Below are 27,835 nucleotides of genomic sequence, written 5' to 3'. Positions count from 1 at the left end.
AAAACATAAACCTTTTTCATTAGTTCCGTACTATGCTTATACATACTGGCTGGAGGGGTTTCTACCACTGGTAGCTACACTATGCCAGTTGATGCTTGAGTAATTTGTTGGATAACAGCTGCATTGCCTGACCATATCATGTACGAGCACTACAAGAAAATGTATACCATTAGGTGGTGCTAGTGCAATAGGTTTTTAGTAATCATCTGGTCTTTTCATACCTGCCCACTTTTTCTTCTATGTAGCTATTTTGACATGCACCTGCAGCCATATTTAAACAAATAAACCTCCATATGTAATAAAAGGCTAGTTTGCCCGGTAGCAATAACCCATAGCAACCAATAAGATGTCGGTATTTCTTGTCACGATCAAGAAAATTCAAGTAAAAATGCAACTTGCTGGAATTTTGGCATTGTGTGAAGCAACTTGAGAATTCTCAAGTAAGTGGAGTGTTCTCAATTCAGCCACATGCTGATGTTCCCATTGCTTAAATTGTTCTTCAAAGTTTGAGATCCTGTGTCTCTCTTCTCTTGTCACAGAAGTGTAATTATACATACATTTCAGAAATAGCAAAAACAAATGTAAAAATTGTCAGAAAACTAAATGATTAATTCTACTAGCAGTGAAAGGGTTTTGCAATTGCTCTTATTCCAGTGTAATAACTAAAATTGGCCACTAGATGATATCATTGCACAAGTCAGGAAAATGGAAGCTGCAATTATAATCACAGTGCCCTGTGATTCTAATTCTGTAACCCTTTTTTTGGTTAATTATTGTAAGAACCCTGTTAGTTATAAATGATATTAGTTATAAATGACAACGTAATGTAAAGCACTGTGTAACTTGCTGGCACTATATAAATAAATGATAATAATGCAAATGTAAAAAAATAAAGAGTATGCAAGCAATAGTCTTAAGATAGAGAAGCTTTTAGCTTAGTTAATGAATTACAAATGCATTATATTGCATTCTTATGCACAGAAATAATATCAAATCATAATTAAAAAGCTCAAAAATCAATTTTATTACTTGTAACTATGGGGGAAATGTAATTAAAGGTCAAACATAGTTACTTCTCTCCAACTACCAGTAATGATACCACTTAAATTCCTGTTACTCCCTTTGTAAAGCTGCAGGAGAAATTTGCCATGAAAAAACGACAATTGACTTCAGTGTGTTGTGAATTTCCCCACGATTTTGCAATTTTCAGCAAGGCAGGATGGATTCACTCATCACTAATTGTGAATACAGAAGCACTCTTAGCTTATACAAAACAGGACACAATTATGTTGTTGTTGCACATCTTATAGAAATGAATTATATACAGTCATGGCCAAAATTGTTGGCACCCCAGAATTTTTTCCAGAAAATCAAGTATTTCTCACAGAAAAGTATTGTAGTAACACATGTTTTGCTATACACATGTTTATTCCCTTTGTGTGTATTGGAACAGAACAAAAAAGGGAAGAAAAAAGGCAAATTGGACATAATGTCACACAAAACTCCAAAAATGGGCTGGACAAATTAATTGGCACCCTTTCAAAATTGAGGATAAATAAGATTGTTTCAAACATGTGATGCTCCTTTAAACTCACCTGGGGCAAGTAATGGGTGTGGGCAATATAAAAATCACACCTGAAAGCAGATAAAAGGAGAGAAGTTCACTTAGTCTTTGCATTGTGTGTCTGTGTGTGCAACACTAAGCATGGACAACAGAAAGAGGAGAAGAGAACTGTTTAAGAACTTGAGAACCAAAATTGTGGAAAAATATCAACAATCTCAAGGTTACAAGTCCATCTCCAGAGATCTAGATTTGCCTTTGTCCACAGTGCGCAACATTATCAAGAAGTTTGCAACCCATGGCACTGTAGCTAATCTTTCTGGGCGTGGATGGAAGAGAAAATTGATTAAAGGTTGCAACGCAGGATAGTCCAGATGGTGGATAAGTAGCCCCAAACAAGTTCCAAAAATATTCAAGCTGTCCTGCAGGCTCAGGGAGCATCAGTGTCAGCGCGAACTATTCCTCGACATTTAAATGAAACGCTATGGCAGGAGACCCAGGAGGACCCCACTGCTGACATAGAGACAAAAAAAGCAGGACTACAGTTTGCCAAAATGTACTTGAGTAAGCCACAATCCTTCTGGGAAAATGTCTGGACAGATGAGACCAAGATAGAGCTTTTTGGTAAAGCACATCATTCTACTGTTTACCGAAAACGGAATGAGGCGTACAAAGAAAAGAACACAGTACCTACAGTGAAATATGGTGGAGGTTCAATGATATTTTGGGGTTGTTTTGCTGCCTCTGGCACTGGGTGCCTTGAATGTGTGCAAGGCATCATGAAATCTGAGGATTACCAAAGGGTTTTGGGTCGCACTGTAGAGCCCAGTGTCAGAAAGCTGGGTTTGCGTCCGAGATCTTGAGTCTTCCAGCAGGACAATGACCCCAAACATACATCAAAAAGCACCCAGAAATGGATGGCAACAAAGCGCTGGAGAGTTATAAAGTGGCCAGCAATGAGTCCAGATCTAAATCCCATTGAACATCTGTGGAGAGATCTTAAAATCCAATAAGAGAGACCTGGAGTAGTTTGCAAAGGAAGAGTGGTCCAAAATTCCCGGTGAGAGGTGTAAGAAGCTTATTGATAGTTATAGGAAGCGACTGATCTCAGTTATTTTTTCCAAAGGGTGTGCAACCAAATATGTTGTCCAGCCCATTTTTGGAGTTTTGTATGACATTATGTCCAATTTGCTTTTTTTCCTCCCTTTTTTGTTCTGTTCCAATACACACAAAGGGAATAAACATGTGTATAGCAAAACATGTGTTACTGCAATACATTTCTGTGAGAAATACTTGATGTTCTGGAAAAATTTCTGGGGTGCCAACAATTTTGGCCATGACTGTAGAAATAAATATACTGGTAAGTTTAAATAAGCTACAGTATGTGACAGACATAGAGCAGCAACTGAATATGTCTAATAATATAGTAGTACATAGTCTCTTCAACAGCTGGGGAATTCTAGGTTTGCAGCTTTTTTTAATTTCAATAAAAATGAGTTATGTTGCAGCTATTGCTTTGTCTGCCAAAGGATGCTGGTAATGTTGCCAAAGCTGGGGAACTGCTGGTTAGACATACCATCCATATCTTTTATTAGAGGCAAGTCTAGTGAATGAGACCAGTCATCTGGAATATGACTAAACCAAACGAGGTTTCGTACGATATTATCGGTGCGTGTATGGCCAGCTTAAGACTCCAGACATTCAACTATCTGCTATCTTACCAAAGGATAAATGTAAGATAAAGTGCAGGCTTTGAAGCAATTTCCACAAATGAAAAAATATTTATTTATCTTAATTTGTAGTGTGAACAAAGAGACATGTTTATCCTTTAAATCAACATTGATTTCACTCAAACCACTAACTTTAGCAAAGCATTGCAGTTTAGTAGCTTGGAGTAGAAAGACCAAGGGGCTGATTCATCAAAGTACAAGTTTGAATCCTGAAATGGGTAAAATTCGGATTGGATATGATAATTTCTGATAATCGCAAATATCACGAAAATGCTTACAAAAAAATTGTATTAGTCACGATAATATCGTATTGGCAATCCAAAAGTCACAAAATTTCGTATCAAAATGATCGTAAACGGCGGAAAAACCTTTCTGACTTTGATCCTTCTGTGCATGTTTTTGGAACTCAATGGCACTCTGCCCCTCCATCCTGGCCCAAGGAAAGTCACGATACCGAAGCTTGAATGAATCCGAAGCTTTTGTACTCAACGCAACAATATGATTTTGTCGCAAAGTAGGGAAAAGTCGCAGAAAATACACACAGTACAAAAAAATACGAATTAGATGTATTCGGAGCGATCGTACTTTAATAAATAGGCCCCTTAGTATCTACAATCTAAAGTAAGCAAAGTTCTGGTGTGGTGCTTTGAAATTTGGTAGTCTGCTGCTATGGGTGGTTGGATCTATCCAATCTGCAATCTCTGTAAAATGGTACGCTCGGGAGACATAGCGCTTTATAAAGCAGTAGTATTTTTTGTTTATAAAAATACATTTCTGGTGTTTTTCTACATTAAAATATATATTGGTTTTTTTTTTTTGTTTAGTATTGAGTGTTATAGAGAATTACACAGCTTTAGAAGGCTTAGGATGTTCTGAAAAAATACGACATGGTGATTTTATTTTACTTATCATTATTCTCTTTTCTCTGATTTTCAGAGGGAACACTGGCACCATGAGGTTTATCCCCTCTATATTCCCAGGGGGAAGGACACACCTTTTTCTTATGAAAACCTGTTTATGGTACTGAATTTCTAAACAAGTAGCCAGCAACCTCGGACAACCCCTCCCTCCACCAATACCTCCCTATGACTTACCTTTCCTTTTCTTCCCTCTATGCTCTCTCCTACTTCATAATAATTGCTCTAACTGATTGATTAATCCTATGTAACCTAAATTTCAATAAAAATTTCAAATAAAAAAAAAAAACTGGATTTGGTGAGCAACAGGAGAGACCAACAAGATCTAAAACTCTTCTGGAAGAAAAGATTGCCAGCATAAAACACTTTTCAAGACAGATGAGACATAAGATTTAAAGTTCATGAAGTCCCTAAAGGAACTCTGAGGACAATCAGTGCACTTTGGGCATGGTTGACATAAAATCTAAACATGTAAAAGATCTACAAAAGGCCATCCTGAGGGGTCATTGAATAGGCCCTGACATTTCAAGTACACAGAGGCCCAAACAACCCCCATCAGCCCAATAAATAGTGACTGTCTATAATCTTATACCAACCCACAGATTTCCGGCCCAGGCCTGCTTGGCACCACTGCCTGCCTCATGATCCAAATTGAGCACTGTTGCGACTGTTTACACAGGGCACTGTGGGATATTAAGTCACTGACGCAACTAGCCCAACATTTATGACAAGGACAAAATTGCCATTTAGGTCCATTGCATAGATGCTGTTTTTCCATAGCAAACTTGGATTTTGTGATATGTACACATACGGTCAGATTTATCAAAATGCTAGATTATGACTCACCATAGAAAAATTCACTTACTTTCTATTCATTCCTATGGGATTTGTAGAAGCTTATTTATTATATGGTCAACTCTTACTTTCACCCTTTGATAAATATGCTTCTAAAAGTACCATAGGAATGAATAGAAAGTGGGTGAATCTTTCTGTGGTGAGACCTTATCTCACATTTTTAATTTTGGCGTTATATAGATTAGAAATGACATCAAAGTCCTGATGGTTCTACTGGGGTGTGTGGCCAGTTAAATACCAGGCTCCACCCTCTCCCACCCGGCTGGTGCATGCACAGTACAGCTAGTGCAAATATGCCAATCATGTAGCAGTGGGTAGGCCTCTAAGTGTGAAAGCAGTGAGTTTATAGTAAAGGTCTGTCAACCCTAAAAATAATTTTTTGCCAAATAAAAGAAAACTTAATTCCAAGCAAATTTCCAATATGAATTTATTGAAAAATGTTAGTGCTTAAGTTGATTTAGCCTTTAGATCTGGTAAAACTCTGTGTTAAGAGATATATATATATATATATATATATATATATATATATATGAGTAAAAGATCATCAGTATAACTACCGTATTTTCCGGTGTATAAGACGACCCCCAACTTTTGCAGTTAAAATATAGTGTTTGGAATATACTCGCTGTATAAGACTACCCCTCTTCCAACACACACCAAAGGCCAGGCGACTGGCTGGTTGTTGTATACAACTGCTTTGATTGGTTAGAGTGGTCACACAGGACATTGGTAGCCAAGGCCCCCTAAAACATTAGTAGCCAGGGCCCCCTAAAACATTGGTAACCAGGGCCCCCCTAAAAAATACATCATGCAGGTAGGCAGCTGTGAGTGTACATGGAGCATAAACAAATCAGAATGTCACTTCTCTGTTGCAGCCATAAAGAAACAAATCATTGCTTGGCTAAAGTTACCCTTTATCAATGTACATAGTCTGAAAGTCAGCGCAGTGGCCTTTCTCCAGCACCCCCCCTAGCGACTTCCTCCAGCTTCCTCCCCCCCAGCGACTTCCTCCGGCTCCCCTCAGCTTCCCCCATCCAAGCTACCCCCTGCGGCTCCCCCACCAGCGACCTCCTTCGTCTGCGTCTTCCTTATATGTCCGGCCAGGGCCGCCGTCATTGGTGGCCAGCGGAGAATTTGATTGGTTGCGCCCCATGCGTGCGTGCATACGTACGTACGTACGTACGGGGCACAACCAATCAAATTCTCCGCTGGCCACCAATGACGGCGGCCCTGGCCGGACATATGAGGAAGCAAGCTGCAGTACCCGGCGTATAAGACGACCCCCGACTTTGGCACAGATATTTTGGGGTAAAAAAGTCGTCTTATACGCCGGAAAATACGGTAGCCGTTTTGCATTTAGTCCCTGCTATTTTAAATCCTGTAATGTTAGCATTTTTGTGTATTGCTACAGCCAAAGTGGTGAGAAAGGGTATCCCAGCCTGGTACCGTTATATATTTGCAATATTTTGGAGAGGGTGCCAATTACATTTATTCTTTATTGGATTTGTGTATTAAAAAAAATAATGTAAGGGCCAGCCCCTATTTCTCCAGTGTCTTGCAGCTGGCTGAAAAGCCCCTTGCAGCATCACATTTACAAGAACAGAATCTACCTGTCACGAGGAGTGAGAGTCCAATTTCAGCCACAAAATGCTTATATGCTACAGAAACCATTAAAGGACAATGAAAGGTTAATATAAATTAAAAGTAAGTCTAAAGGCATTCTTTTTAAGTACTTACTGCATATCTAAATTCCCAGATCCCTGCTTGCTTCTCTGAGATATGGTGCTGGCAGCCTACAGCAGTGTGAAGACTACAGTGGCATCACTGAAATCTCTCTCCCCTTCCTGTAGGTGCCAGCAGCAGCCTTCCTATTCTCTGAGCATGTGTGTAACTTGATCCTGTCTGCTGTTCTGAGCTACACATGCCCACCAGCCAATCAGAAGTGGATCTGCCAGGGGGGGAGGGAATGAAACACATGTGCAGTATGAAGCAAGGAGGGAAAGGAAGGGAGAATAACTTTTTAGAGATGGCTGCCTGTTCTAGAAAATGTGAAGTAAGTGTGACTGAGTAAATATTTGATTAGGTGAGCCAAAAGTGTGGTGTTTTCACTTAACAATAGGAGGACTATTTGGCAGTATGCTTTTTAAATTTTGACTTGCATTCTCCTTTAAGAGGGGACACAATAACTATGTATTAATATATAAGGGGATCATATAATAACCTTTCCAACAGACACGAGGGCACCCATTCCGTTTAAATATTCAGAAAGGATTTTTTTACTGTGAGAGCTGTGAAGTTGTGGAATTCCCTCCCCGAATCAGTCGTGCTGGCTGATACATTATATAACTTTAAGAAGGGGCTGGATGGATTCTTAGCAAGTGAGGAAATACAGGGTTATGGGAGCTAGCTCTTAGTACAAGTTGATCCTGGGACTGGTCCGATTGCCATCTTGGAGTCAGGAAGGAATTTTTTCCCCTCTGCGGCAAATTAGAGAGGCTCCAGATGGGGTTTTTTGCCTTCCTCTGGATCAACTAGAAGTTAGGCAGGTTATATATAGGCATTATGGTTGAACGTGATGGACGCATGTCTTTTTTTCAACCCAACTTACTATGTTACTATTTAAAATTTCTTGAGACAAGAGATTGCCATTTTTCCAAGGCTGGTGATTGCAGCAATCAAAGGGACACAAAACCAACCTGTTTTACAAAGAATAGTAGTGCTTTTAGATTAAAGAGGGCCATACACGGGTCAATTTAAGCTACAAAAGTTGACCTACATGTGAGTACTAAACAGCTGGATGCCTAAACTAACTGGGGGAAGTCTAGATTTGACTGGTTTTAAAAATCACGTTAGGACCACACTGGCGTATTGCTCTGGCCCATCCTTTCATATGAGCAGACTGTTGGTCTGGCAGCCAAACGATCCTTTCAGCCAAATTTGGCCCAGCACACAGGTGGCCGATCACTTGGCAAATCTTTGTGTATGGCCAGCTCACAACTCTCCAAAGTGGGGAAAGGGGGGGTTACTACCTACAACCTCATCAACCTGTATACAGATCAGATTAAAGGAATACTATCACTGCATCAGTTAGTAGAGCTTCTACAGAAGAATCCTGCATTGAAATAAGTTTTTCAAAAACATATTTTTTTTTTTATATTTAATTTTGAACTTTACACGGGGCTAGCCATATTATTCTTTTCCCAGGGTGCTACAGCCATGTAACCTGTGCTCTGATAAACTTCAGACACACTTTACTGCTGAGCTGCAAGCTGGAGGGTATCAACCCACCTTTTCAGCAGCCGATCAGCAGAAGGGAGCAAGATATCAAAATAGCACTCAATCGTAAGAAATCCAAGTCCGGATTGTAGTAGCTTTATACAAGGAACAGTGTATGAACAGTAGAATGCTTTTGTAGGGCAATGACCATTAACTGAGTTGAAGATCTGCTTACATTGCTGCTGTAGCACTAATGATTACTTGGAACTTCAGGCTGACATGTTTGCCTAAACAGTTAAGAAATTCCATATACCCTTTATATGGGAAGGATGGATGTTTAGTTATTAAACTTAGCAAAAAAACATGAAAACCACACCATGTGCCTTAGTCCTGAGCTTTATCAAAGTTAAATAACTAAACATCCATCAGTATACTTTACTTACCCATTGTTTTCAAGATTGGTTAGTAGAATGTGCATTATCATTTTTGGCTGTGATGAAACTGGCCCTATATTATATATAATATTATATCCAATAAACTCATGAAATAGTTTTTGTTTAAAGACCCAGGCTCTTGAAATGTAATTTATGCTATTGCAGATGCTGAATATCAAAATCCAGTTCAGTCCATTTAAAAGTAAAAAGATTTTTTCACTGATAAAACACTCAGAATAAAACAAACTTGAAAATTTTAACTTTATTGTAACCATGCATAGATCACATGAAAGCAAAAATATTTATATAAGCTAGCAAACCGTGACAAACGGAGTTACAATACTGTTGAACATCTGTTTTTCTTGTAGCTGGCCATTAATTTAACAAAAAGTGCTGTTACAACCCAAACAAAATGCACATCTTGACAAAACTCGTCTTCTTAGGGCTAAACTAAACAGGAAATTTTAATCAGATTGTGAGTCAGATTTTACCTGACCTACAAAATCTTGTCATGCAACAGCACAAGATTTTGTGGGATACTACAAAATCAGATCCCCTAAGCTGTATTGTAAGGGCAAAGACACAATGGGTAATTAGCTGCAGCAACGAGTAAGAAAGGTTGGGGACCCCTGGGTTAATATACAAGGCGATTAGTCGATGCGACTATTTAAAAACGTTGTGGTGACTAATCGCCCCATAAGTCAGATAAAGTCATTATATGGGGTCTTGTTTATGCATCTACATCCAACAATCTGAATTAAAAAGAGAAAGTGTCTTTCAAACACCATCAAGATTTTATGTTGTGGATGCAGACGAAGCATGCAGTGTTCCCTTCTGAAAGGCATGTTGGGTCTGATAGCAGTCCAATTATATTTTGACCCACATGACTACAGAATTGTAGGATGCATTCTTTTGATCGGACACCATTTTACAAAAAAAAAAAAAACAAAAAAAAAAACTTAGCAGCACAAGTTCATCTCAATGTCCTACTGAAGAAAAAGGCTGCATGATTATTAGTTCTTCCCAACTCTCATATTGTGACCATTATTAAGCATGTTAACACCTGAAACATGTAAGGCCCTGGCAGTCTTAAATTCCTTAAAGGAGAAATAAAGTAAACGTCACTTGGGGGTGCCAAAATGTTAGGCACCCCCAAGTGACTTTAACCGCCTACCTTTTACCCCGGGCTGGTGCCCCTGTTCGCAGAAAACAGCACCAGCCCGGGGTAGCAGCAATCGCTTCCTCCTTTGTTATTCGCTGCACGCACGCGCGCGCATGCGCAGTAGAGTGAAAAGCCGAACTTAAATATTAAAGTCGCACTCTACCGCGCATGCGACGACCGCTGGCATTTCAGCCAACGGAAGCAGGAAGCGATCCGCTCCAGGTACCCCGGGCTGGTGTTGTTTTCTGCAAACAGGGGCACCAGCCAGGGGGACAAGGTAAGCGGTTAAAGTCACTTGGGGGTGCCTAACATTTTGGCACCCCCCAAGTGACTTTGCCTTTCCTTCTCCTTTAACAGAGCAAATAAAGACTAATGATTTTAGAGGACTGTGCTGCTGTTATTCTAATATCCCAACATCCTACCAGACCTCCTGTGTAGTTTAGTTCTACAAAGAATTAAATCAGTGCTGTTTTAACTAGCCAAACCTGACACTTTTTTCTCCGCAGTATTGCCAAGATACTGCTAAAACACTAATCCATGCCCTCATCCTATGCTGTTTAGATTCCCACCTCTCTCCCTTGCAATCCACCTTAAACTCTTATTCTCTCTGAAATCAGGAAGCAGATGTTCAGCCCCCCAAAAAAATCTTTATCATGGCTGCCTGTTAAGCAAAGGATAACATAAAATACTTTTTCAAAACCCTTCACTCCTCTGCTCTCCTCACTATATTTCTTCACTTGTGTCACGGTATGTTCCCAGCCATCTTATATGCGCCATCTTTTTACACTACCCACACCTACTGCCATCTCTTGTCTAAATCCTTTCAACCTTGCTGTTCTTTACTTCTGGAAACATATGGTTTACCTCATTCCCAGTATGGTGTCTTGAAAAGCTATATGTATTTTAGTCCAAAACTCAATAAAAAGGCATATTAATATATAGATGATACCAAAAATTAAACATTCACAGCCACCATTATCACTGTCCACTGCATTGCTTCTGCCTAGCCTTCAGACTGGCGAAACATGCGCTAACAAATATTACATGCAGTGAGGAGACGTTGGATCTGCAAAATTTGATGCACAGTTCACAAGAAAAGTCACAAGATGTAGCAAACATCAGTCAAGCACAAGAAATAAATAGCATGGAGCAAGGAAAAGACCTCATCTTGGAGAAGCTGCCATGCTTTATGCCAGAAGGAACAGAAGATGTTACCCATCACAAGAAAACTAACAAAAATTAAAAAAAAAAAACTAGCATTTCAGTGAGTTTAACCTAGGATTACTCTACTTATGTAGCCCGCACCTCAGGTGGGGGAAGCAATTACAGGGTGGGTGGCCCTATTTACTTCGCTTGCACATAATGAGCTTGCTTATTATGCGCATGCATGGGACATATCTATGCGTAGGCCTTTCCACTGGTGACTCCTATTGTTGCAGTAGGAAAGGCATTTCAAAGCAATTAGTCACTGCAGTAGCAGAAATCTATGGCAGGTGGCTAATCCATCCATCCTCACAAGTATGTTTGGACAGGTTTAAAATTCTCTGCATAATGACTGCATTGGCTTGTTAAGGTGGTCCTCACTGACGGCCTGTATCCACGCCATTGTGATCTGATACTGCCCATCTCAATGTGGCCATATTGCAGAAAGATGACCAAACAAGGGGATATTTCAATGTATGGCCAAATTCAATATCTGAGAAACTTTCTAGTGGTTCTCCAGTTAGGGCAGATTAGTCGCGCCACAACAAATCTCTGTTGCCGCGGGTGACTAATCTCCCTACAAAGGCAATCCCACCGGCGTTTTACATTCTAGCCAGTGGGATTAGTCGCCTGCGACAATCAAAGACTTTTTCATCTGTATACTTAACTAAAGATGACTTGTTAGGTGAAATATATAAACTGCCAGTAATTTCTATACATGCAAATTACTCAAGTTTTTCTTTCAAAATTAATCATACAAACACTACATGGTTACACAGTCCTAAAAAGTCCCTGCATTGCTTCTTACACAATTTCAGGTTGATTTCCACCACACCCTAACCTTTCTAGTTCTTCCATGACTTCACTTTATTAAGAAAACGGATTCATTAACGCAAAAGACTACTTTAGACTGGGTCTCACAAAGACGAAGGTCAGTACACAATGGGCTTAAATGTCAATAGGAAGGCTCTGTGAAATGAACTGTAGCCCAGTCTAACCTCCCCCATCTAGCTCTGGGACTTCCTCCCCCTTTCCACATCCGTCTGCCTAGTTGGTACTGAGCCAAGCATATTGCTAAGCAACACAGTCACATGATTCAAAGAGGACGTGCAAATTATCTACTCCTTTCACGGCGCCATTTTGAAATGACGCATTTAAAAATAAAAAGCTGTCTATTCCAACGGTCTACAACAAATCTACGCTGCATTCCAGTAATTCGTTGTCATTAAGGGAAACACCTCCCCGCCAAAATCACTATTTAATGTAACTTAAAGAAAGAAAAGCTCTCTTCTAGCGATGCTTCGAACTCAGACATAATGGCGACGAGTTCTCCCTCCGCACCCGCATCCCCAGGCAGCTCCTGAACCACCCACCTGCTGCAGCATGATGTCACGGGCATCCAATCAGCACACAAAAGGGAATCCTTAGTCGCGCAGCTATTGGCTTACATAAATAACCCGCCCCCTCAACAAGCAATAACGCACTACTGTGACAGGAAGCTGAAAGGGCGTCCGTCGCCATTACAAACTTCCAATACAAAGACAATAAGATCAACATACAAAGACTACGTTACATATATTTTAAAAAAATAAAAGTAGGAAAAAGCCGTCTGTCATTGCGAATTAAAACACAAATAAAAATACTTAGTGCACCATCTGTCCATTCACCATCCGAGATCGTTTTCTGTAAGACTCTGTAAAGAGGTATGGCTGTAGTACAATTTTGCTTAAAAAAAGTACAGCATTCACGCGACATTGTAAGTGAAGTATTACGGCTTCTCCTCCAGTCACTGAGTTCTCCTTCCATGGAAACAAGGTGGGAGTAGTCAGCAGCCTTTTATGAGCCGATACGAGCTTGCGCAGGATGTCACAGCCCCTGCAACCACTGTCTGGGAAACCCCGATATAAGAGACACTACCAAGCCAGTAAATACCATGGTAATAAACGCAGACCTCAGCAAGGAAACGCCTTCATATTACCAATAACATTTCCGCGAGTTATTCTAGCTAAGACTTCCCCCTCCTCCATGTTCATTTGTTACCAGAGATTGGATAACGAAAAGCGAGCTTTACTGCTGTGTTGCGACTATACATTTGAAGATAAAAGTTCCCTTTTATTACTGAAACAACATTGTATGTCTCTTAATCTGTCACACAACTAAACAAGATATTTGAATACGACTAGTTCAAAAAGCCCACCTTAAATGGATTTCTAAAAAATAACCCCAGCATCTTTGGATTTGTTGGAATCTTGGAATTTGTTGGCTTCAGGGCCCCAAATTGGACATTCAGGCTTTAGATGACACCAACCCAGTCTGAATTTCTTGCCCAGCGTGTGGGTGTTATACTGTACGTTTCACAAATCGATATTAAAACTTTCCCTTTTTCGCATACAAGAAGATCCCACGCTTGCAGTAAATCGCAAGTCTACAGCCACTGTGCACTCTGCAAGCATTCGCCATCATACAAAATGGCGACCACAGGGCCACCCTTTACATTGTAAAAGTGGGATAGGCGTGGAAATAGCAGGGTACGGTTTTGCCCACACGCAAAATGGCGACGGCTGTTATCGTAACTTCACCATATTAACTATGGGCAAAGACCTTAGCTACTAGTTTTTCATGCCCGCAGTGGCTCTGTTTCCAGCCCCTGACAGTTAGGCTATGGAGCCCTGTGCTATTAGCGGACGCCATTTTCCAGAGAGAGGCAGTGACATAGAGCCAGCGTAGGCTGAAACACGGGAGGAGCGGGGTTTGTACACATTGGGGTTCTACTACCACGGGCGCAGAGAACAACGTTTTTTTCGTTTTTTATTTTATTTACTTTTTTTCTCCTACCATCTTTGCACGTAGAAATTATCGTTTTATTTTCTGTAAGCTTCTGCGTTGCATCTACATTGATTCTTTACTGATAATTCGTCCTTAAAATCTCGTTAACGGTCCCGGTTACTGCTACTGACGCCTGATTTTCCAGTCGCCAAAGTAGTTGTCAGTGGGAACGCTTCCCGTAATTGTGTATTGTTCAGTACGGCCGTACCAAACCTGTTCCATTAGGGGGTGTGTTCGTGGTGTAACGGGGTCCTCTCGTCTGGCGTTTGATTATAGTAGGTAAGTCTCACTACTGGCTTTATATTGTTATCGTTTTTTTTAATAACTGCGTTTTTCCCATCGTCTTCTGTCGCATTATTAGCCTTGCTATAAATGTTTCAGTAAGAGGGTTTCCTGTTTCATAGCATGGATATACTACAATGTACGCATAATATATATAAATATACCCTGTGTGTATTGTTGTGGAATGGATTTGTATACTTCTGCATAGCTTCATATACACGATAGTTGACAATATGCGGTTCTTTCTGTGTGAACTAGGCAGTAAGTGATGGGGGTTAGTACTTTACTGATAAATATGGCGGGGCTATGCTAAGTCTAGCTGCGTCTGGCAAATATTTATATACAGAATTGCCTTTCAAAAGAAACTCCCAATTTGTAGTTCTCCAGCTGCTGACATGCAACTCCCAGCACCCACTGTATTTTAATGTCTGATAAAGGGCTACAATAATGACGTCTTAGACTGCACTTATAGCTTCTAGATCGATTGCCACTAACACTGGAAAGCAATAAGTGGACTCCCCACACTTTTCTTTATACATAAATGCACTGTACACACACCCCATCCTGGTCCCCTCCTCTTAAGGTTTGTTTATCTTGCACAGTATTTTTTTCTCTCTGAGGCCTCTACCATTTCCTCTTTTCAGCCTCTTCAGTTTTCATATTTTATAGGCATGGATTCATAAGGACTGTGCTGCTGCCACCCAGCAAATAGGGATTATGTGTAAAGAATTCATTCTTTTCTGCATATTTTTAAAATATCTGTTAACTCACTAGGCACTGTTGAATTGTATTTTATAAATGTGCACTTTGGATAAGTGAGCTTAAAAAGTATCATTTTCATAAGTGCATTTTCATAATGGCATGTTTTTTTAATTATAGAATTTTGTCACATTCGATAAGAGTTGAATATTGTGATCAGTGTGTTTGTGTGTGCACCTTAACCCTCCCTTTTGAAAGCCCGTAGGTCTCTTCTTTCCAGGGCTTTCTGCTCATAAGCTGCAGACATAGAAGGGGGGTGGAGAGAAACAAACGGTCCACTGTGTGTGTGTGTGTGTGTAACCCAGGCCAGCACAGACACAACACCAATTCACAAAGAATAGATGAGGAACCATGCACCCTCATGCCTTTTTATAATATCAAGCTTCAGTAAACAACTTATCTAAATTAACTTAGACCATTGCAAAAATAGGCCTGAGTGCATATATTTTTTTTATAGGTGGATTCTTTCTGCACATGCATATTTTCTATGTTTTCTTCCGTTAGTCATGGCAATTCTGAGGCTTTAGAACGTAGGTGGCTTTAAATGAAAATTATTTTTATTAGGCAGAAACCTATGGATTTATTAGTTTGTTGGTTTAGAGTTTAGTAGAGCTGCTGCACTAAAATTGCCTGTATCTTGCCCTCTTGCTTTATGTTAATTGGCTTTTTAAAAACATTAATATGTACAGTGGGAAACATTTTTTTTTTAAACCTATGTAAACATGCTTGGCATAAGAAATGATTTTCATACTTGCTAAGAATGTGTGCATTTTCATGGTATTTCCCTCTTTTGTCCTTTTGGAAAGGCTAAAAATGGCGGCCCCCGGCTGATGTTGTGGTAATCTAATCAGCTTGGGTTCTCCACACCCCATGCAGCACATTTGTCTGCAGCACACACGCTGGTGTTTAAAGGCAAATAATAATCCCCCAACTTCAATAATGGAGGCTTACCTATTGTATATTTAATAAAAAAAGGAACATGTCATTTAGTTTGAAAATAGCAGTTTCATTATAGAATATTGCTATCACAAATTATCAGGCACTTTCCTACATGCAATGCTGATAAACCTAACAGCACTATTTTGCACTTATTTTATGTAGCCTTCCATGTCCGAAACAGCTATGTTACCAAATACTTCATTACAGACTGACACATTATTTATTTCTCTTGCCTCCTGTTGCCGTCATAGGATGCATTCCCTAGCTGCCACCGACAAAAATCATTTTGTTCATCAGCTTTCTTTACTGCAGTTTTAAAGATTGTTTTCCTTTTGAAAACATTTTGTAAAATATTGTGCCTTAACAAAAGATGTGTAATGTTTAGTTGCTAAAATAATTAACACTTTAATTTATACAAGTGACTAAGGATCTGCATATTTTGCTACTAGTATGATTTAATATATTTTAGAGACTTGGGGTTACCTTGATCAGATAACACTTCTATCTAATAAAATCTTGTGTAATGCATCATACAAAATGGCAAATGATAAAAAGTTGCTTTGGTCTCTCACTTATATCATATACATCATAGAAATTTATGAGGTATGTGCGTCTCTGTGTAAAAGCAAACCTGTAGTAATGGAGATTTTTACTTGTCTATTAGGGCTTATACTCAGAAGGCATTCTCCTGGGCGCAGAAAGTAATGCACGGGCACGTGTAAGTGCTGAACCCAGGTGAACTGCAACATGCTGCATTCCACTTGTGTTCGGTACTTACATGCGCCTGTGTTAGTACAGACCCATTAGAAATAATGGGATGATTTTCTTGTGCTGGAACACAGGAGAATGCCACCACAGAAAAGCACAGGAAGAAACACTCGTAAGAATGAGCCCTTATTGTAATTATTTGTCTGTGACCATTATCTGTGTTGGTTCATATACATGAAAACATTTTCAAGGGAACCATCTCTCTGCAGGAAAAATTGGCACATGAAACTTTTTGTGGCATCTTGCTGCAGACAACATAGCTGAAATTTGAGGGAAATGTCTGGGATAATAGCCATGGGTATTGGCCTTTATCACATCAAAACATAGATATTTACATTGTGAGACAATTTCCACCATGTCATAACCCAGGGGAATTCAATCCCTCTTTTTGCAGGAAAAGTCACCTTGTCCAAATGCCAGAATGGGTCTTGTTATGAATAAGCATTATGGCATTCAACAAACCATTGTTTTGATGTGTTTAGTGGCTAGCATTATCAAGGAAGCTTCAAAGTAGGTTCCGAAAAGCAATGGTTTGATTACACAAAAATGTAAATATATTTGTACCTGTACTTATTCACGAAGTGCTGGTTGGGGTTATATTTTATATTTTTCAGAACTGCAGTACAGCTATGGGATCTGTTATCTGCAAGCCCATTATCCAGAAGGCTCAATATTATAGGAAGGCCATCTCCCACAGACTCAATTTTAATCAAATCATTACAATTGTTACACATTTCCTTTTTCTCTGTAATATATTTACAAAAATTTGTTTACAGTGTTTATTGAATAATTTTTTTTAGTAGTCTTAAAGTATGGAGATCCAAAATACGAAAAGATTGCTTACCTGGAAAACCCCAGGTTACAAGCTTTCTGGATAACAGATCTCCATACTTGTACCACATTGTAAGGCTAGAGGTACACGAGGCAAAGCCCAGACACCACCCTCTTAGGCCTTCTCTTGTGTTTTCTCCGCTGGAGAAGTGAAGCCAATGTGCTCCCATCTTCTCCATTGTGTGTCGAAAGGCACTGCATCAGCCCACATACAGACATATGTCTGATACTGGCACCAAAATGTGTTTCTGCCCTGATATCTACTCTGTGTATCTCCATGTAGGATGACTCCATGCCTATCAGTGTCGAGACCCAGCTGAGCACATAAGAAAATGCTGGCAGAGATAAGCTGAGGCTGCACCTCATGTGCCCTTTGCCTTAGAGGGTTGTATCTAAGCATGAATCTACAAACACAAAGCCTACTATCCTCTTGCATGTGGCCTCTAACTTTTCGTCACATCAGTGGCTACTCTCCCTTTGTGATGTTGCCAGCAGTTTTGGTCAGATGTAAAAGGCTTGGGTAGCTGCAGGTTTTTCCAAAGTTGGGTTATGGTCTATTTTGCTTGTAAACAGTGTCCAGTCTAGCTTTTTTTAGGGCCTTTACCAAACCCACACACTTGCTTGGAGAAGAGATGTTGGGTATGGGATAGGTAATTAACATGGGTTGGAATAATAGGAAGTGACACACTTTATGACACACTGATACTTCATAATAACTTCCAACATGTTAGTATCATTTATACCATTTTACACAGTGGAGCCCCTGCACAGTCTCTACCTACCCAACTGCCTTCTAAATATGGTTGTTGCACAACTGTGGCAAATTGCAACTGGCAACAATAGGAGTTGCTGGTGGAGAGGCTATCGCATTGCTTTGGTATTCCAAAGTCACGCAAAGTTTCCTCCTGCAGGTAACTTTGCGCAACTTCAGAGAACCAAAGCGATGCAAAGTGCTCTCCACCAGTAACTCCTATTGTCGAAGCATTTCGAAGCAGTTGGTTGCCCACGACAGCAGAGATCTATAGCGGTCAAGTGAACCACTCTGTGGGACATCAGGCTTAGGTAGATATTCCCAACCTGGAATTTGTGGCTGGCAGAGATGGTACTGTACAGTGTAGCAAACACTCTTACAGGAACCATTACCTTTTAAAGAGAGAGATAGCATAATTGGAACCACCCCTAATCTTGTAGGCAATAATAATAAATATATGGCAGCTTTCACTTTGAGCTAAAAATGATCATTAGCCCACTGTCGGTCTGTAATGGTGCCTGTTTTAAATGTGTGGTAGGTTTGTCCTGCAACTTTTTCGTACTTTACAACAATTTGCGCAACAAAATCGTATTTGTCGCAACGAGTACGAAAGTTTCAGATTCATTCAAACTTCGGTATTTTGACTTTCCTTGAGCCAGGTTGGAGCTGCAGAGTGCCATTGAGTCCAATGGGAGGCTTCCAAAAACATGCACTGAAGGTTCAAAGTCAGAAAGGTTTTCCCGCTGTTTATGATCGTTTGGATATAAAAATTTCGTAACCTTCGGATCATAACATTTCCGCACATCAGAAATTATCGTTAACATTCAGTGAGTAATGGTGTCAGGATGTAGTCTTTGTTTATGCCTCTAAATGTTTAAGGGTCATGGGACACCATGAAATTAGTCACCTACAGAAAATCTGCTTTACCCAGGGTAACTAATCCCCTGAAAATGCTTTCCTACTGGCATTTATATAAATCGCCAGTGTGGAGAAACATAAGCCTCACCTGTGCTTGTGTAGTAGCTAGTGTCCTTTGGGCTACTATGTAGTGTTTGGTTTCCCACCAGGAGTATAGTCGCTCGCAGTAGCCTGCATAAGGGCTCTGGCACACGGGGAGATCAGTCACCCGCGATTCCTCGAAATCGCGGCGCCACATATGCCATCCCACCAGCAGTTTACATTTTCGCCGGTAGGATGGCATTTTGGGGAGATTAGTCGCCTGTGACAACAAGAGATTTGTCGCGGACAACTAATCTCCCCGTGTGCCAGAGCCCTAAGCCATTTGTCCTTTCTAGCTGATAGGTAAACTAAAAATGTAGAAGCCAAGAAAAATGTAAGAGTGGCAGGTATGAGTTTTCTCTCCAGCGAGATGACACTTAGAATAATGCTTTTGTCCTGGGAAAGGGCTCCGTATTATGTCACAGTTTTTACTATAAATATGTAAGTATGCTGGGATCAATGTTTTTTGTTTAGGTTGCTGTACACAGACTGACTTTGTAAGCTCTCTGACTGATCAGGACATAGGCCAAACAGACTGAGAATGTACAAAGGGTGATGTGCTATGGGCCTGGCTGCCTTTCTGTGGTTCTGATCATTCTTGCAAAGCACACAAATGATAGAAAACGGGCAGTGACAAACTGCAGTGGTTCGTCCTCGTTTGGCAATGCTGTGCATCAGTAGATTACATGCCAGGAGCCTTAAGGTCCCCATACAGGGGCCGACTATAGCTGCCGATATCGGTCCCTTGGACCAATTCGGCAGCTAATCGGCCCGTGTATGGGCAGAACAGAGCGGCCTGACTGACCGATATCTGGCCTGAAATTGGCCATATCTCGATCGGCCAGGTTAGAAAATCCAGTCGGATCGGGGACCGCATCGGCTCGTTGATGCGGTCCCCGAACCGACTGCCCCATGGCCGCAAATGTAATCCGATCGTTTGGCCCCAGGGCCAAACGATCGGATTATTTTTTTTTTAAGTTTCTTGCTACCCGATATCACCCACCCGTAGGTGGGGATATATTATAAACTGCAGAGACATGAAATCATTCAGAAAAGAGCTAGGTCAAGCCAGTATTATGCAACAAAGAATAAGCGTGAAGGAACAAATGCCACTACCCAGGGAGCTCTGAAAGCAGAATAGACCTGAGGAAGCCATAGTTATGCAATAGCAAAAACAGTGACTATTAATGACTCAAACACACAAACAGATGCCAGTACAGTTGCCTTGGAGCAGCAACATTAGGTAAACTGTCATTTAGAGCAAAAAGTATAAGCCTAAAAACCAACAGAGTGGTACTGCCCTGGTCCCAACACCAATAATTGCTCACAAAGCAGCATAGAATTCTCTACAGAAAATGACCTCTACAGATGACATTGAGGCATATTTAATAGTCTTTGAATTAAATGCAGAGAGAAATTTTACAAGTAGGGCAGTGGCCCAGAGTGATAACACTATATCTAACTGCTGAACCCCGAAAGACCTACTAAGACCTAAGAAATAGATGCCGCAAGACTGTTAAACTGAAAGAAGAGATCTTTTAACAGCTTAGAGTTAATATGGGTACACTGGTCCAAAGTGAGCATAATTGGTCTTTTTCAACTTACCTGCCCGCTATATCCCAGATGTATAATCTTCTTGACCGTCTTAAGATATTGCTATAACCAGAGACCACAGAGATAGAAAACAGTTTGTAGCTTTTACAAAAAGGATTTACTTCGAAACACCTCCAGGATGACACACCCAGATAAATTGCAAGCTGCTAGGTGCACCTGGTAACTTTTAATAAAGGCCAGAAATATGTCTGTGAGAGAGGGTATTTAGAAAAGGAGTCAACAGCTGAAACTTGTCCCAAAGAGTTAGGTACAGCCAAATTAAGTGCAAAATACAAAAAAGGAAGTCACTCATGATTCAGTAGGTGCAAAAAAACTGCCTCCATGCAGGTTTATTGGAGTAATCAGTGAGAAGGATACAGACGTTTTGGGAACCTCTCGTTCCCTTTTTCAATGTAGCATTCCCATAAAGCCAAACACAGCAGCCCATGTTGGGGTCATGGTCAGATATTGGCAGTGCAATGACTTTGGCCATATAGCAAATGGCTGCCCCCCATTCTACTGAACCAATGACTTGCGATGCCACAAGACCACATTCATTATTTCTCCAACCTCCAACTGCTAGTGTGATCAGTCTATTTTATGCTAACCATGTGGATAAGACAAACTAAAAGTACACTGCATAGAAGTAATGTTTATACATGGGAATGTTAAGGGATATCCTACTGCTCTGGTTACAGTTAAAACCCAGTGTGGTAACTTTGTCATGAGGTAGGGGTGGTAAAATTTATTTTGCATAAGGTAATACTGGGATGGAATTTTCCCTTATTTTGGAGTGTATGGGCCCAGCAAATCCTGTACGAAAGGAAAAGTGTAACTAAAGCTGGCCATACACGCACCAATCAGAGATTTTGATCAGGCGCCATTGAAGGCAGTGGGGGGTGGGAATCATCTTTCGTGGACCAATGGTCGCACGAAAGATCAAAATTGCTACGTGTATGGCCACCTTTAGGCCGGACCTGTTGATCAGCTGAGCCAACCACTGGTGAATACAATAATTTTCCCCTTCATTTTAGTTGTGGGGGTCAATGAGTCTGGGGCTTTCCAATATGCCTGATTTTAGGGGTTTTACATGATAATTTTGAGGCTTCCCATTTGGGGGACCCATTTTTACTAAAACCCAAGGGAAATATTAAGGCACTGAATAGACAATCTCAATTCTCTGGGCCTGGGAAAAGGTATATCTGCACTTGGTTATGAACCAAGATTTTTTGTACCAAAATACTAACACCTAGGGGCACATTCATTAAAGGAGAAGGAAAGCCTAAGTGACTTGGGGTACCTGTGAGCGCTTCGTTCGTCGGCGTTAGTGCACTGCGCACTAGAGTGAAAAGCCGAACTTTAACAAGGAAGTCAGGTTTTCACTCTGCTGTGCATGTGCTGGCTCAGGGATTTCGCCACAGAAGAAGGAATCGCTCGCTACAGGTACCCCAGGCTGGTGCAGTTTTCTCCTAACAGGGGCACCTGCCTGGGGTACAAGGTAAGCAATTAAAGTCACTTGGGGGTGCCTAACATTTTGGCACCCCCAAGTGACTTAGCCTTTCCTTCTCCTTTAAAGCACGACTGGTCCAAATATAAAAAAATTTTATTTTTTCTTGTTACTTTGCAACAATTTGCGCAACAAAATCATATTTGTCGCAACGAGTAAGAAAGTTCCGGATTCATTTAAGCTTTGGTATCGTGACTTTCCTTGAGCCAGGTTGGAGCTGCAGAGTGCCATTGAGTCCAATGGGAGGCTTCCAAAATCATGCACTGAAGGTTCAAAATCAGAAAGGTATTCCCGCCGTTTACGATCGTTCGTATACAATAATTTAGTGATTTTCAGATTGTTTCAACATTCGGATTGGGATTACGAAGTCTTCGCATTCAAACAAACTGAATTTTTGTGACTTTTGCAATTATCAGAAAATATCGGATTGCATGTTTCGGATTCGTACTTCAATGAATGCGCCCCCTAGTGGTACCCCAACTATATGGAGGTAATGGTATTAAACAGGGCCCTTAAATGTGTTGGGAGGACACCTCTCACTTGTGGGTAGTGTACATTTCCAGACAAATCTTCACCTGTGCTATTGCCCTAATACTAGCTACAGCTTTACTGTAGAGCAAGACCTATATATAGGCACCCTGGCTGTTCTGGTTCAAAAGGACTGTGTTATTGTTGCTTGTTATGCACTGGTAAAAATTTCTTTGAGAAAAACTATTGTGAGTAAAACACACAGAATTCTGTCTGAAGTTACACTGAGTGTCCCTGTCCTTTACTTTAGAAAAGGTGTGGTAAAGCCTGCCATTTGAGTGCATTCCCACAGAATGTAATTATATGCTTTGGCATCAAAACTAATGTTCACTCGCCATGTAGTGACAAGTTAAGATTGAGTGAACATTGTTGGTGTTCTGGATATTGTTTCAGTATCTTCAGAAGAGGCAGTTGTTCCTGTACTTAGTGGGTGTCTTTTCTGTTATGTAAATGCATAATGACAAGTTAAAAGTAGTGACATAAGCTACAAGCTTTATTGTTAGAAATTATGTAGATTTATATGCAACCGAAAATTCAAAGTAATTATAATTAGAGTTGTGCACTTAGAATTGCAATGTGACCTCATTCTCAAAACAATCAGTTTTGATAGTGTAAAAGCATACATTTTTCTCAATAACATTTGAATCTATATGTATCCTTTCTGTGTACTTGTCTCATTGTCCTTTCTGACTTATATGAAAGTAATTTTCCCCAAAATGTACTGTAAGCTACAAGCTGACTTCTGTAAAAATTATTTATTACATAGAACTATTTTCTGGCTCCTGTTCATCAGTGAGTCAGCTCTATGTATTTCAATACAGTTCCTTCAAAAGCTGTACTTGAACTTTCCTGTTGTGCAGCTCATGCCAACACCTAAAATCCAGAATGTATTTGCCTGTGGTAGTTCATGTTTACGCCAAAACTGTGAATATGAAAAGTATGCAATTATGATGTGTAAGGCTGCTGTATAGTTGCAAGCCTATACTGGCTTTGTATAGTTCTTGTATTTGTTCTGCAAGGTTAATTACCTCATAATTGTAAAATATATCTTCCCCCTTTGAAATAGCATTCTGTTTTCTGTCATTGAAATGACACTAGCAGGTTCCTATGTAAGTCCATAATAAAATGTCAGTATTACTAAAGGGTTGCAGCAGCATAAATATTTCGGGCCAAAAGTCCCCTAAAACTGCCCCCAGCCCAGCTGTACCTATTCAGCAGGAAGAGGACATAGTGGAAGAAGCTGCACTGACAAAATATACTTTTAAACAATCATTTTGAGATAAACGTGATCTTAAAATATTGAAAATATCTTTTAAAAATCTTAACATTTATGGCCGGTTTATGTTTAATCTCTGATGTCAAGAGTAAATTTGCTTAGAAGGCTTTTCTGACCTTTTTATTGTTGAATGTCCCAAACTTATAGCTTAGGGGAAGCAATTCTTACTGTAATTAATGAGTACCTTTAATTTACTAAAAACCTTTGCCATGCTTTAGTTTATTTAATTCTGATGCATACTTAATCTAAGGCCTATGAATACCATATACAAAATCTATATTGCAGAAGTTGTTAACCAGTAAAGGTGTTTGAACATAAAAAGATGTGCACTTAAATAGTTTGCAAATGCTGATCTGGCAGATTTTTTTTTTTTTTTTTAGATTTATATACAAAATAATGTCTTGGTGCAAAGCAATTATAGCTCATCATCCATACAATGCTGTGCTTAATGTCAAGCTTGTGGTTTTGGTCTTCTGCCTTTTTTCTGCTTTGAAGGGAACAGGGCAGAGGGGGAAATTCAGTAGATCCAGATTCCAATATATTTCTTTGTTTAAAACCTGTTAGATATAAAGTTTGGGACAAAGGTTAAAGCTAGTATACAGAATTAATTAAAAAAAAAAAAAAAGCCATGTTGAATATCCCAGTCAGAAATCAGACCATAGCTCTGTATCAAGTATGTGTAATACAAAGGAAATACCCTTTCCGTTTGAGTAAAGGTTAAACTTTGTGATGGGGAACAAGTTAAAATTGTAAAATCTATAAGGCATTTAAAGAGATCCAAGCAGACTTATTTTACTGCAGTAATCCATAAGGGTGTGTAGACTGTTCATATCCAGAATGTGTGGGTGGTGTTTATATAATGTGTGCTTTTAGTTTATACAATGCCTTACAAAAGAATTCAGAACCTCTGTTAATTCTCTCATTTTACAGAATAACAATTTTACACTGAAGTGTACACTGATAGTTGGGGATATATTTATTATAAATCATAAAAACATAAGTTTGGTATTTAATGTGCTCTTGTTTGATGTTATAGTAACATCCTAGTAGATCCTTTACCTGTATGAAAAGAGATTTAGGGGTTGATTCACTAAAGTGCATTAAAACGAGTGCTATTTATAGCATGTGTTAAAAATGTTATCGCATTTTATTTTTTGCCACTTAACGCACGATTCACTAAAAAAGGACATGCGTCAAAATTTAGACGCAATGCTGTTTGCGTTATTTAACTCGAGATGAATGTTTTTCTTGCGTTATTTTTCGCCGTGTTACGCACGTAATCATTACTTTCAGAAAACTACTGTTCTGAAAATGACCATTTCCCTGAAAACTGGAGGCTGCATCTCTCTAGGACCAACACATACTTGAAAAAATCCCCCTGCAAAGTCCATATTGTGTTGCCAAAAGCTCACGAACCACATTAAGTACCGCCTACCCCAAGTAGGTGTTAATCTTCGCACAGACTAATGTCGTATAACGCTTCATATGTGTTTGTGAATCATGTGTTAGGGTTATTTCTATGCGCAAATTAATGCAATGCGTTAAATAACGCATTGCAGTAGCGCGCGATTTAACGCATGTGATATGCGTTTTAATGCGTGAAAAATTACTTTGACGAATCGGGTGTTATCTCGTGCTTTTTAACGCAAAAAAGCATGCGATAAGCGTTATCGCACTTTAGTGAATCAACCCCTTAGTGGGCAGTGGGAATTCCCCTTTAATAAAATTGTGTTATAAGAAGTTATATACCCCTTAAATGAAGTTATAGGAATATTGGCCACATTAGAATTCCATGACCTGGTATCGAGTTTCTGGCCTGTTTCCAAGGTTAGATTTAGGCTTAGGTTGATATTTGAGTCAAGTTCTATTGTGCTCGTCAGTTGAGTGACTCTCACAGAGCTTGCTTTTGAACTTTACTTTCATGTTTTTGGTACACAGCACGCAAAAATGTAATTGTAATTTATCTAGCAGTTAGTAGTCAATCTTAAGGAATTTGTAGCAAAATAAATGCTTGACTCTTGGTTGCTTGTTTGCAAGCCTAATTCTTCCTGTGTGAATATGGCTGGGCCTAGTGAGTAATTATTGATCAGTCAAATATGCTACAAAACTGCATTTTATGGGTCCTGTTTTTTGACACTACAGATGGATGGTGGATGTTAGTGGCCGACTTGCATGTGCCTATTTGCGGATTTACCTATTTATTATTAATGGTGGACAACTCTGTCCTATTTTGCATTGAAGTCCATGGGCATTTTTCACCGCTACTGAGCAACTATTTTTTCCAGCCATTGAAGTCTATGAAAATTTTTTGGCAGCAAAACCTGGCGAAAAATTTAGCTTTTGGCTAATTAAGATACCTTGATAGTGGGGATCCACACATTATTTATTATTAAAATAATATCAGCTAAGCAGATTGACCAAGCAGAATCTTCTCTATTTTCACTTTTTATATTCAGGAGGTGGTACTATAATAGCACATCAGACATCTAAAGTGCAGTATGGTTTCAGTTGCTTATTAAGGACAATTTTTTGCCCACTTTTCATGATCCTAATTCATTTTAAGTGTTAATATTTGACCACCCAAATATAAGAATAGATTTGTGCATAACACAGCCCTTTTAAGGATGTCTTTCGAACTTCGTTAAAGATTTAATTAAAATCTGACTGAACAGAACTGGCATGAAATTGTGGATTCTTCAACTGAAGTAACAATTGAAGGAAAGGGATGAATAGGTGCTCTACAGCGTCACTCCTTGTGTACAACATGGAAGTGAAACATGACTAAGATTTTATTTCGAATGGTCAAGTTAGCTTCCTTCCCAAGTAGAATAAAAACTTTGCTTCTCTGTGTTCATTATGAGTGTTTTTTTTTTTTTTGTTGGTTAATAGTGCAAGGGACCCACATTTGTAAACTTGCCTTGTGTACTGAACTTTTGTTTTGCATTTATAATGTATCACCTGTTAAATAATATTGTCTTTAATATTGTCTATAGATGTTTTGTTGGAGGAAATTTTACTGTATTAAAGTAGACCTATCCTATAAAAATGATCAATGTGCCAGTGAATTACACTTCTCTAGATATAGAAGGATTGTGCTTAAAAATGTTGTTTCAAACTGATTTTTTGAGACATTCTACCAAAACCTCACTAGCCCCGCCCACCTGTTCCACTTCCTGCTGGCTGAATTCTCTGGATGTGCAGGAGAGCCGGCGGCCCTCAGTACACAGCACTGAAGGATAGGAACTAATCAGCAGATAGGCTGATCTGATAGAGAACTGAAGCCTGTCTTTGCTTGTGTGAATGCAAGGCTGTGATTGGCTACCCCTCTCCTACTGTGCCTCTGGCAGGGACCGTTAGGACACGCCCACCCCTCATTTCTCACAGGTACATAGAAGTGAGAGGATCTATAGGGAGCTCCAATAAAGGGGCCATTGAAAAAGGTCCCGATGGGGACCGAAACGTGACGTTGGCTGTTCATGCGTTTTTAATACACAATTGATTGTTTTTGGAATATAACTCGGTGTTGCTGGTCTTTTTTGGATATATATATATATATATATATATGCAAACACAAAACGGATGGGCACTCACGAATAAGGAGAGATCCATCGCCTGGGTGCAGTCCCAAACAAAGTAGAAGTATCCGTAGAGAGCAGGACCGCTTCACACAGGACTTATAAACATAAAGGTTTTTTATT

The 27,835-nt window shown here is 39.8% G+C and overlaps 2 protein-coding genes across 6 annotated transcripts in view; both read left to right on the top strand.

The window, feature by feature from the left end:
• The window catches only part of lhfpl3 (LHFPL tetraspan subfamily member 3), a 48,007-nt gene extending 43,563 nt beyond the window's left edge, over positions 1-4,444 (top strand). Inside the window, exon 4 of the mRNA XM_031897635.1 lies at positions 4,228-4,444. The gene's annotated coding sequence lies outside the window, so the exon portion shown is untranslated. The remainder of the gene's footprint in view (positions 1-4,227) is intronic.
• A 7,775-nt stretch (positions 4,445-12,219) lies between these two features.
• kmt2e (lysine (K)-specific methyltransferase 2E) overlaps positions 12,220-27,835 on the top strand; it is a 63,904-nt gene continuing 48,288 nt past the window's right edge. For all 5 annotated transcript variants that reach the window (XM_018092321.2, XM_012960004.3, XM_018092320.2 and 2 more), the window contains exon 1: positions 12,220-14,183. The gene's annotated coding sequence lies outside the window, so the exon portion shown is untranslated. The remainder of the gene's footprint in view (positions 14,184-27,835) is intronic.

The sequence above is a fragment of the Xenopus tropicalis genome, chromosome 3 (assembly GCF_000004195.4).
Source record: "Xenopus tropicalis strain Nigerian chromosome 3, UCB_Xtro_10.0, whole genome shotgun sequence".
NCBI lineage: Eukaryota > Metazoa > Chordata > Amphibia > Anura > Pipidae > Xenopus > Xenopus tropicalis.
This window is presented reverse-complemented; position numbering and strand designations above follow the sequence as displayed.